Source organism: Oncorhynchus masou, chromosome 15 (assembly GCF_036934945.1).
Source record: "Oncorhynchus masou masou isolate Uvic2021 chromosome 15, UVic_Omas_1.1, whole genome shotgun sequence".
NCBI classification, from domain to species: domain Eukaryota; kingdom Metazoa; phylum Chordata; class Actinopteri; order Salmoniformes; family Salmonidae; genus Oncorhynchus; species Oncorhynchus masou.
The window spans coordinates 37233936-37246341 of NC_088226.1; the positions used below are offsets into that span (position 1 = coordinate 37233936).

Genomic DNA, 12406 nt, shown 5'->3' on the forward strand with positions numbered 1-12406 from the left:
AACTTTTGACTGGTACTGTAATATCGGGCTTTTTAGTACTTTTGTCTTTCAGTTATTTGTATTATAAGATGTATTATTTCAATAATTATCCCTTCTAATATTGTTTTTTTAATCTATTTATAAATACTATGAATAGAAAGTAGAATACTATTATTTTACAACATTCCTTATCTTGATTGGTAAGGTATATTTGCAGATTATTTCTTTATCAATTAATGTATTTTATTGTTTTCCTGTTGTGTTTAATTAACAACATATTCAAATAATGATTGACATATTTTCATTAAATTAATTAATTAATTTATTCATACTATTTAATCTTTCCACATTATATAGTCCTGACACAAATCTAGGGTTGCTCTAGCTGCATTTTCTTTCTATCGGTTCGGTTGCCAGAGACACGACCCAGTCGTTCAGTCTTTTTGTTCTGTATTTGTTCTGTACCCAGTTGTTTGCTGTAAATGTTCCATTGCCATACTGGCTGGCAACATTCTTATCCCTTGCTTGCTAGCTAGCCAACTATGGCTAACTTATAGTCACGTCAAACAGTGCAGCCAGAATAACAACAAAGTAGCTGAGTTTCAAGTTCCTTGGTGTCCACATCACCAACGATCTACCAAACACACCAAGACAGTCATCAAGAGGGCACGACAAAACCTTTTCCACCTCAGAAGACTGAAAAGATTTGGCATGGGTCCGCAGATCCTCAAAACGTTCTACAGCTGCACCATCGAGAGCATCCTGACGGGTTGCGTCACCGCCTGGTATGGCAACTGCTCGGCCCAGTACATTACTGGGGCCAAGCTTCCTGCAATCCAGGACCTATATAATAGGCGGTGTTAGAGGAAAGCCCATAAAACTGTCAGAGACTCCAGGCACCCAAGTCAAAGACTGTTTTCTCTGCTACCGCACAGCAAGCAATACTGGAGCGCCAAGTCTAGGACCAAAAGATTCCTTAACAGCTTCTACCCCCAAGCCATTAGACTGCTGAAGAATTAATCAAATGGCCACAGGACTATTAAATTTGTATTGTACACTACTGCTACTCGCTGTTTATTATCTATGCATAGTCACTTCACCCCTAAATACATGTACAAATGACCTCTAACCTGTACCCCTACACACTCAGTACTGGTACCCTCTGTATATAGCGTTGTTATTGTTATGTTATTGTGTTACTTTTTATTGTTCTTTTACTTTAGTTTTTTTGGCAAATATTTTCTTAACTCTTCTTGAACTGCACTGTTGGTTAAGGGCTTGTAAGTAAGCATTTCACGGTAAGGTCTACACTTGTATTCGGTGCATGTGACAAATACAGTTTGATTTGATTTGCATTTGTTTAAGCTGTTTTCTAGTGACATTTATTTGGATACATTCATAACAATGAGCTAATGAGGCACGATTTCACCTGGCATAGAAAATGTGCTCTCTCTTTCGGACACTGTTATTCAGTGGAGCCAATAACAAAGCTAACACAATCACTTCAAACTGAATCTGGAAAGACTGCAAACTAGCTGCACTTCATTTCGTTTGACCTTTTTTCAATTTACATTTCTTTGAATGTATCCATAAAAAGGATGCCAGCTGACTCATGATTTCGACTGGCTGAGAAATCCTGCCTGCCTGTCTCTCGTCCCGACTCCTGGCACATTCATTACTATGGGACAGCCGGAGATCGACTTTGAATATTGAAACAATGTTGCAAATATCAGAGAGACAGGCAGCAAGGTTTCTACACATCTCCGCTGTTAAAAACTAAATGTTAGTCTAAAAGAAATGTGAGAATGTCTCGATGCTTTTTATAGTGGAGATCAAGTTTATAAATTGTCTGGCAGGGCTGGTGAAAAAGTGGATTGCGCAATCAGATGGAACAGAGGAAATAGGCATTTTAACTTTTTAGATTTAGCCGGTGGTAACTTGTAGAATAGACACCGGCTGGAATGTGGTTTTAACCAATCAGCATTCAGGATTAGCACCACCGATTTTATAACAATGAACTACGAGAGCTACACGTTGATTGAATTTGGGTAGTTTTGTATTCATTCGTATCCCCAGAAATCTGACCAGAGTTGAATGCCTTGGTCCACACTCTCAGTTTGCGTTGATGTTGCTATTTACCCACGCATGAGATTTTATTATGGCTTTGAGAATAGGTGTTGTGTTTATTTTGTAGACTAAGCATCTTCCACTATGCTATCTCCTTGCCCCCTCTCTCCTGCCTCTGGCCTCCCACTGTAGAAGTAGTGAATTACTATCCACTAATGACACCTTCATAACAGCTCAGTAGCCCTGTATCAACACAGCAGCTTGCTGAGAAAAGGAGGTTAAAGAGGGTTTAACACAATGGGACTGTGAAGCTGTCTATTGGCTGCTATGGATAATAAATTATAACTGCACCCATCCAGTACCTTGCTCCACAGTGAGATGGTGAGCGATAGGAGAATGAATGTGGGGTATTGAACAGTATAGTGAAGAGTGGGCGGCTTGACTGATAAGATGCCAGTGAGATTTTAGATTCTGTATTAGCATTAGCATAACGTGGCTAGTGGCCATAGCATGGAGGCCTGTAGCCCTGCAGCCATGGTAAGACAGGGTTGGTGGGTGAGTGGATGGCTCAGCAGTACTATCTAGTCTAGCGGTAGCATAGCATAACTGAGGGCTAAGGCTAAAACTCCAGGGACAGTAGAGACTGAACAACTGTGGCTAACAAGCTTCAATAATGCTCATCCTCACACTCCTCCTCACTTTCACAGTTGAACCCTTTGATTTTTGATTATTTCTTTATTTTTCCCTCCGTGGCTCTAAGTGCCTCTGGTGTACTTATCGTTGACTGAGTCTGCGGGGGAGGGGATCCAGGGAGTGCTCTGTAGGCTAGCTCCCACTCTTAATTGAGTTATGAGGTCATCGTTCACATTGACAACCCCCGCCCTTTACTCCCACTCACTCTTAAAGTTTAAGTCCAAGCTCAAGTTTCACTGAGATAATGCTTCAAGGGGTTTTCCCTTTCTCTTGTTCTTTGCATTTTTATTTTTTATATTTATCTCCCTCTCTCACACGCACACACACACTCCGTCTTTTGCTAGTTCCTGCCATTGAGAAGTACAAGCCATATACACAAACCTCCACACCAAAAAACACTGAATATTTCCCTAAACGTACCCATTAATGTTGGTTAACACATATCAAACCAATACAGACTACATATTTCCCTGCCTTCACACATTAATTTTGGTCAATACACACATACTTCCAGAGTGGGTTTCTGACTCCATGGAGACGTTCTTAGTGTAGTCGTTTTAAGAACATAAAACACACGCACAGTGACGAATGTATCTGGTTTAAACACCTTATCCAATGTCAACCATTTTACGAGCCATGAGAGAGGCCATAACAGTGTTTGTTTTCTTTGGTGTACACTCCTAGAATTAGTGGTCACTCAAGGAACCCTGGAAATCCTCAAGGAACCCCTGCAGTCAATGGATTCATATTGGCATCTTTGGTTAGTTGTGGCATTCTTTGAGAAACTTTTAACATTTCGATGTAGCAAACGGTTCTTAGAGGAACTCTGGACTGGAGGCGTGGCTTAGTAAGGGTGTGGTGTTCAGCTAGATCTTTTTACCCGACCTGTGGGAGTAAATGTCATTCCTGTTTATATGTTCGGTTGCATTTTCATCCCACTGTATGATTGAATGCTATCAGTTTTGTTGTTTTGAGGCTTACAGTGGTGTATGAGTTCCTCAAGTCCCTTTATTACTATATATAATCAGCAATTGTAAAATGCTTTAATATTTAAGGTAAATTGACATTTTGCCGTGTACAAACTTGACATGATGAGATTTAATCTAACGGGTGGCCCAAAAAAACTATCTGAAAGCCTGGTCTCCAATAAGCCACACCTTCAATAATATGATAGGCTTCCACCTCTACAGTATAATATTGAAGGTCCTGAACAGTCATTCTGAAAATATTTTGTTCTCTCATTGCTAACTACCAGAACGTTTGAAAAGAAAGGGTGAGTGGGCGGGAACTTATATTCATGAGCTCACCTTGACTGACAGCCCTTTGAAACGCCTATGTCAAGCTGTGTGTGGTCCTCCCACTATGACTTGGGAAAGCATGCAGTTTATTCGGGAACAGATTCAATAAGATATGATAAACTTCACAGGGTGGTGAATTTGCAAGGTGATGAGCTTGATGCTCCTTTCCAAAATGATTATTCTTATTCTGGTGATATGATGATCGATGCTTGGCTGACGTTTGACAAAAACATGATATCCCTCTTATCCATAGCAATCTCATAATGTAGGTAGCCTACCCGCACTGTATGATGCTAGCTGTTTGCTAGAGTGCATGTGCCAAGACCAGAGTGGGCACATTTGCTTGACAATGCAACAGTGTTTTTTATGACAAAACCATCAGTATAGTTGAAAATGCGATGGAAACCCAATTAACCCAAAACAGTCTAAGCCCTGTCTAAGCCGGGGCGGTTCTACTTGTTTTACGAAGGTCTTACCAAGGATCATTTAGCAATTTGATTTAGATTATTAAGACCCCTTGAAGTATAAAAAATGTCTACAAAAATGATTTTATAAAATAATATGTTGGTCCTTATTGCTATTATCCCATACAAATTCATGGAATTAGATTCACTACATGGAACAACAGATAGTCTCTCCCCTCCCCACCAAAAAAAAAAATCCTCAAAGTTGTTTCTGAAGTGTCTGTCCTATATCTGAGAGACAAAAGATCAGGAAACATTTTTTTATTTAATGTATTTATTTTACATGTATTGAACCTCTTATATTTGGGACATATATACTTGCATACATTTATTCAGCTGGTACCGGGGGACTGTCAGAAGAGTCTTATGAGGCCTGTGAGCGTCCTAGAGCAAAACGACTTGTACGCATTTGTGAGAGTCTCACCTTTCCACAGAGGGGTCATATTAGTATGTAGCCCAAACTGTTCAGACGCTACAGAAGAAGTTTGTCAGATCGGCTGTCCCGACATCGGACGAGTCCCAAGACGCTTGTGCGCACATCCAGTGCAAACCCCCCCCCCAGATATCTACCGCTTTCACCCGACGGATTTTGATGGGGATTTTTTTTATTATGATAATTAGATTTCCGCGGGGTGCGGACATCAACTTTGGGTTAACGTGTATTTAAAGTATAAACTATCTGCACTCCAGGACACCTACAGCACCCAATGTCACAGGAAGGCCAAAAAGATCCTCACGGACAACAACAACCACCTGAGCCACTGCCTGTTCACCCCGCTACCATCCAGAAGGCAAGTTCAGTACAGGTGAATCAAAGCTGGGGCCGAGAGACTGAAAAAAAGCTTTTATCTCTAGGCCATCAGACTGTTAAACAGCCGTCATTAACACAGAGAGGCTGCTGCCTACATACAGACTTGAAATCATTGGCCACTTTAATAAATGGATCACTAGTCACTTTAATAATGCCACTTTAACAATGTTTACATATCTTGCATTACTCATCTCATATGTACACGTATATACTGTATTTTGTAAATATATATATATAATTTATTTTATTTTATTTTTTAAAATTTTACCCCGTTTTCCCTCTCGGTCGCGGCCGGTTACGACAGAGCCTGGGCGGAGTCTCTGTTGACACAGCTGGCGCTGCAGTACAGCACCCTTAACCACTGCGCCACCCGGGAGGCTATATACTGTATTTTATACCATCTATTGCATCTTGCCTATGTCGCTCTGTCATTGCTTATCCACATATTCGTATTCATATATTCTTATTCCAATCCTTCACTTAGATTTGTGTGTATTAGGTAGTTGTTGTGGAATTGTTAGATTACTTGTTAGATATTGCTGCACTGTCGGAACTAGAAGCACAAGCATTTCGCAACACCCACAATAACATCTGCTAACCATGTGAGTGTAACCAATCAAATTTGATTTGATCATTTTCCATTGAATTTAACGGCAAAAGTGATTTTTATGTGCAATGTGTTATCACGCACAGTCTTTCAACCGCAAAAAGTCAGCTTGATGGAAACAACCTCTGCTGGTAAAATGCGCATTTTGTTTTATACAGAGTTTTGAATATTGAAATGAAAATATGTCACAAATTGGATGTATACCTAGCTACAGGTATCAACAATTTTTTTAAACAGCTCCCATTTGGCATGTCTTTTGTGACGCAGTTCACAGCAGCACTGACAGATGTGTTGATTTGACAGCTGCATTGGTGTTTTTAATGACCCTTCCCCTCCTTTGGTTCCATACAGCCTGAAGACCTAGCCCCCCAGGACCCTAACTAGCTAATATAAGACACAGATGAAAGGGGAAATATATAAGTATCTTTGCCATAGATTAATAGGGTAAACTTTTAATTGTATTTGCTGACACCGACAGTCAAATTTTGGCACCAGTAGAGTAGCTATCCAGCTATTTAACCCACGCCCCTGTGCAAACATGCCTTCTCCAAGGCAGTACTTATTTAAATTAGGTAATAGAATATCATGTTACCATTGGTGTATTAAAATTAGAGTTAAGGTGATGTCACCTTGTCCCCTTCAAGGGGAATTTCACCCTGGGGAAATCTAGGCTTGTTTTCATAATGTCCTAGGCATTTCTAGGTCAGTGAGATGTGTTTCACACATAATTGACCAGGAGGAAGGCAGGTCTAGCGGAGGTGTGAGATCTGAAAAAAAATGTTGTCCTGCTTTGTGGCATTTCACACAGGCTCTATGTTATACTGATCGCACTATTTGTTTTGTGCGTGTAGATATGGTTGGACTTGTTCAATATATTGGACATCAGAGAGGTTCCTATAGGCGGATGCATTGCTTAATGTACAAGCTGAACCTTTTTTTTGCAGTCTCTGAAAGACGACAACTCGTGTGGGGCGGGTGCTTTGTGTTCTGGTCCCGTCCCTCCCACAAGGTGGGCTATTTTGAAAGGGAGGCCTTACACTAACAACACAATCCTTTGGGCAAAACTGAAAGAACTGACCAGACCGCAAAGGCTTCAAGTGATTTCTCTCATCAACACGAAAATGACAATGGAGCATTTTTGTATGTTCAGGCGGTAAACCTATACGAGTTTGGGTATGCGCCCGTCGAACTGAAGCATGCAGAAGCCTTTCTTCGCCAACTGATTCATGTCTTTAGTGTTTGCATGCGCTATTAATGACCCAACTAATAGCAACAGTAGAAGCTTTCACCTCTGATCTTTCGATATACATCAGTGGATTGATCAGGAAACACACACATACTGACATCCTTCCTTACACCTCTACAGAAGCTACATTGGTTCTGCTTATATCAACTTCTCCCCACTGTGATGTGTGGGTTAAGGCCATGTTTTAAAGGTCAATCAATCAATCTATGAAAAGTATTTACAAAGTTATTTTTTACATCAGCAGTTGTCACACAATGCATATGCCATTACCCAGCCTATAGACCCTAAAGGGTAAGCAGAAGCAGAGGCATATTGTCTGGGAAAAACTGCTCAGGGACAAATCGGTCAAAGGATAGCGCCAAAGTTAAAGGTGAAAGGTTGGACATCATTACCTTTGTTGGCGAAGAGCTGGGAGATGTCTGAGCAAGACACATTGACAATCTGGCCCACATCAGCCCGGTACCAGCACCTGACCTCATCCCACTCCGTACGACACCCTGAGAAACGCACACAGAGGCATGCATGCACACACACACGCACCCACACAGAAAGAATGGATGTTAGCACCTCACTTCATCCCACTCAATACGACACCCTGAGACACACACACACACACACACATGCATGCATGCACGCACGCATAACACACACACAGGAGGAAGGAGGAAAGGATATGAACACAGTTTGTCACTTCCTGTCGTCAAGCTGTAGACGGACAGCGGATTTGTGCCGGGTTTGATGGGTCCACTGTAAACTCTAACAATCAAATCAAATGTTTTGTCACATGCGCCGAATACAACAGGTGTAGACCTTACAGTGAAATGCTTACTTAGAAGCCCTTAACCAACAATGCTTTAAGAAGTTAAGAAGAAAATAAGCAAAAAACCATTTAAAATAACAAAAAGCAGTAAAATAACAATAGCAATAGGGAGGCTATATACAGGGGGTACCAGTACAGAGTCGATATACGGGGGCACCGGTTAGTCGAGGTAATTGAGGTAATATGCACATGCAGGCAGAGTTAAAGTGACCATGGATAGATAATAAACAGAGAGTAGCATCAGCGTAAAGAGGGGTCTGGGTAGCACTTTGATTAGCTGTTCAGGAGTCTTATGGCTTGGGGGTAGAAGCTGTTAATAAGAAGACTTTTGGACCTAGACTTGGTGCTCCAGGACCACTTGCCGTAGCAGAGAGTGGTTGGAATTGGACAATTTTTAGGGCCTTCCTCTGACACCGCCTGGTATAGAGGTCCTGGATGGCAGGAAGCTTGTCCCCAGCAATTTACTGGGCCATACGCACTACGCTCTATAGTGCCTTGCGGTCTGAGGCCGAGCAGTTTCCATACCAGGTGGTGATGCAACCAGTCAGGATGTAGATCACAGTGGGACTGGAGGAACAGGGAAAGTAAGGACAGTGTGTAATCATAACCAACTCCTGGCCATGAGACACAAAGTCCCTTTTAATAACAGAACACTAATATCATGTGTGCATATGGGTCTTTCTATACGTAAATGGGGCCAATGTGTGACATTGGGATAAACATTTCAAAATGGTTTGAAACAAAATAAAATATATATATTTTTTAATGCAGTTCTTCATGTGTACTTAAAGAAATAAAAGTGAATATATGCAAATTAGCCCATAGCGCCACCTGTACAACAACATAGACCTAGGATTATACATCCTTTAAGCAGGGTTCATACAGACATTAGCAAGTGAATTTCAAGGACTTTCAGGGACTTTTTTAAGCACTTAATTGTAATTTTCAAGGACCTCAATGTAATACAATTGTATAATTTATTTAATTGTACATATAGTGCCTAATATACTGTAGAACCCACCTCCCCAAAAAGCATGCATGAAGTGTACCACTTCACCACTTTAAGAATAATGCATTTTTTAAGCCTTGATGTTGAAATTATTTTTACATTCTAAAATATGTACAAATAATGTGGATATTGCCTGACTAAATACATAGATTGGATGCATGCATGGAGATATTTCTATAATCTACAGTATTTGGCCAACACAGGCACACATAATAAAGACATGAATAGCTGTATCATTAATCTCACCATCGTTGTTTTTATTATGAGAAAGTGACCAAAAACCAGGTTCCTTTTTTAATGGAAGGATTTGTTTGGAAAGCCAAGTTGAAGCCAACATTAGATGTTATCGTCCTCATCATAACCACACATGGTTTTACTGCAGCAGAGTAGCACAACACCTTTCAATTGAAGTGGTGGGAAACAAATGAAAGTGGCCACATCTCTTGCAAAAACGGATAAAAAAAATGTAATCACAAATAATTATAAGGGAGCTGGAGAACTTATGAATTGGTGAATTTGATTGAATATAGTTATGATTCCCCCTTATATTTTAATGTAATGACGTGAACAAGTTGGCAGATTATTATCAATGACTTATCAACAGCTGTTACAAGTTGTCCAGTGTAGGAAATCCTCACTGGTATCCTCGTTTATGGAAAGACCCATATGCATGAGACAGAAGAGACAGAGAGAGAGATGTGCATCAAATCAAATGTTATTAGTCAGATTCGCGGAATACAACATCTGTAGACTTTCTGAAAAACGTAGTTGAAAGGAAGACAAATATTCACTAAATAAAAAAGGAAATAGTAACACAATAAAAAACAATAATGAGGCTATTTACAAGGAGTACCAGTACTGAGTCAATGTGCAGGGGTACAAGGTACAGTACAGTAGTTGAGATAATTAAGGTAATACAGTACGCATATGTGCGTAAGGGTAAAAGTGATTAGGCAATCAGGATATATAATAAACAGAGTAGCAACAGCGTACATGAAGTGTGAAAGTGTGAGGCGTCAATATGCGATGCGAATGCGTGCCCATGGAACATTTGCCTCGGAACTTGATGAAGGCCCCAGGAACTGACAACTCAAATCTGAACCACCTACAGGGTCACAGTGACTCTATAGGTTAGAGTAATGAGTACAAAATCACTTTAAGTAACTGTACTATAAGTAACTGTACTATATATTAAGTGCAACAGGTTTTGTCAGCACGTTGGGGTTTACAGTGCACCTGATCTGGTTTGAGAGAGTGGTGGAATTAGATTGGTAAATAAGCTGAGTGTACATATATAGGATCTTCATTTGAGCCAGTTTGCTACAGCAAGAAAATAATATTCCATCACCAGGATATGTGAATAATTACGTGAATGATTAAATAATGGATACATTTTTCGTAAGAGAAAATCAAGTCTGAAATTTATAAGTGGAAATTGCAAACCTCAGAAGCCTTTTTAAACTTCAAATACACTACAAGTAAAAAATGACCTGCAACAGGGGGATCCAATTAAGATCTTACGAGCTGTTAATAAGAAACTGTTCTTCTTTATTTTCACTTTCCACAGGTTTCAATCTTTCCTTCTCTCACTCCTCTCTGGCATGCACTTTCCCCCTCAGGCTTTACTTTCAGATGTTAAGTTGTTACATTTAGTTTTCCATTTCTCCATTTGCAATACACAGATACCTCTCGTTTTGTTTGTAACGCTGTTGACAATATCATTCAGTCTGGATTTACTATACTGTATTTCTACACATGGCATTCCAGAAATGACATTATGTGATACAAGATGCTGATTTGTTGTGAACATCTGGCCAATAGGGAAGAAAGAAAGAAATTAAGAGGGGGCAAAATACTGTATATACCTAGAAGATGTTCAATAAAATATCTTGTTTGCAACTGGACTAGTGATTACACTCTAGATCAGCTAGATGCAGGCAAGAGTGTAATATTTAATGTGTCACTATCTGTCAATGTGTCACTGTCTGTCACCTCAAATCTTTCTCTCGACCTGTGTGCACCTGCATTGTAAACTTTCTTTTAATAATAGGCTAGGTTGTAGCAACCTCATGATGAGTTCAGGGAAAATTTGAGCATCATGTAGTAGCCTAAACCTGTCGATGTTACATTAAGCTGGGTGAATATAATATGAATGACAGTATGCTGTAATAGAAATAAGGTCATGTTCATAAAATAAAGTATCATCCTCCCTCACTTTAAACAGCACTGACCGCCATTGGTGCGTATGTAGTGTATGTGAATGTGTGTGGGTTTTGTGTGGGAGTGTCAATGTGGTGTGCATGAATGAGTGTTTATATGGTGTATATATACAGTGCATTCAGAAAGTATTCAGACCCCTTGACATTTTGTTAGATTACAGCCTTCTTCTAAAATTGCTAAAATTGTTTTTTTTCATCAATGTACACACAATGCCCCATAATTACAATTATTTTGCAAATTTATAAATAAAAAAACTTACTTAAATATCACAAGTATTTTGACCATTTACTCAGTACTTGGTACAGCCTCGAGTCTTCATGGGTATGATGCTACAAACTTGGCACACCTGTATTTAGGGAGTTTTTCCCATTCTTCTCTGCAGATACTCTCAAGCTCTGTCAGGTTGGATGAGGAGCGTCGCTACACAGCCATTTTCAGGTCTCTCCGGAGATGTTAAATTGGGTTCAAGTCCGGGCTCTGGCTGGGCCACTCAAGGACATTCAAAGACTTGTCCCGAAGCCACTCCTGCATTGTCTTAGGGTTGTTGTCCTGTTGGAAGGTGAACCTTCGTCCCAGTCTGAGGTCCTGAGCATACTGGAGCAGGTTTTCATCAAGTATCTCTCTGTACTTGGCTCCGTTCATCTTTCCCTCGATCCTAACGAGTCTCCCAGTCCATGTCGCTGAAAAACATCCCCACAGCATGGTGCTGCCACCACGCTTCACCGTAGGGATGGTGCCAGGTTTCCTCCAGATGTGACACGTTGCATTCAGGCGAAAGTGGTTTCATCAGACCAGAGAATCTTGTTTTTCATGGTCTGAGAGTCCTGTAGGTGCTTTTTGGCAAACTCCAAGCGGGTTGTCATGTGCCTTTTACTGAAGAGTGACTTCCATCTAGCCACTCTAACATACAAGCCTGATTGATGCTGCAGACACGTTTGTCCTTCTGGAAGGGTTTCCCATCTCCACAGAGGAACTCTGGAGCTCTGTCAGAGTGGCCATCGGGATCTTGGTCCCCTCCCTGACCAAGGCTCTTCTTCCCCGATTGATCAGTTTGGCCGGGTGGCCAGCTCGAGGACGAGTCTTGGTGGTTCCAAATGTATTCCATTTAAGAATGATGGAGGCCACTGTATTCTTGTGGAACTTCAATGCAGCAGAATTTGAGGTACCCTTCCCAGTTCTATGCCTCAACACA

General features: G+C 40.6%; 1 pseudogene; it reads right to left on the reverse strand.

Annotated features, from left to right (window-relative positions):
- The window catches only part of LOC135555090 (pituitary adenylate cyclase-activating polypeptide type I receptor-like), a 62482-nt pseudogene that overhangs the window by 19205 nt on the left and 30871 nt on the right, over window positions 1–12406 (reverse strand).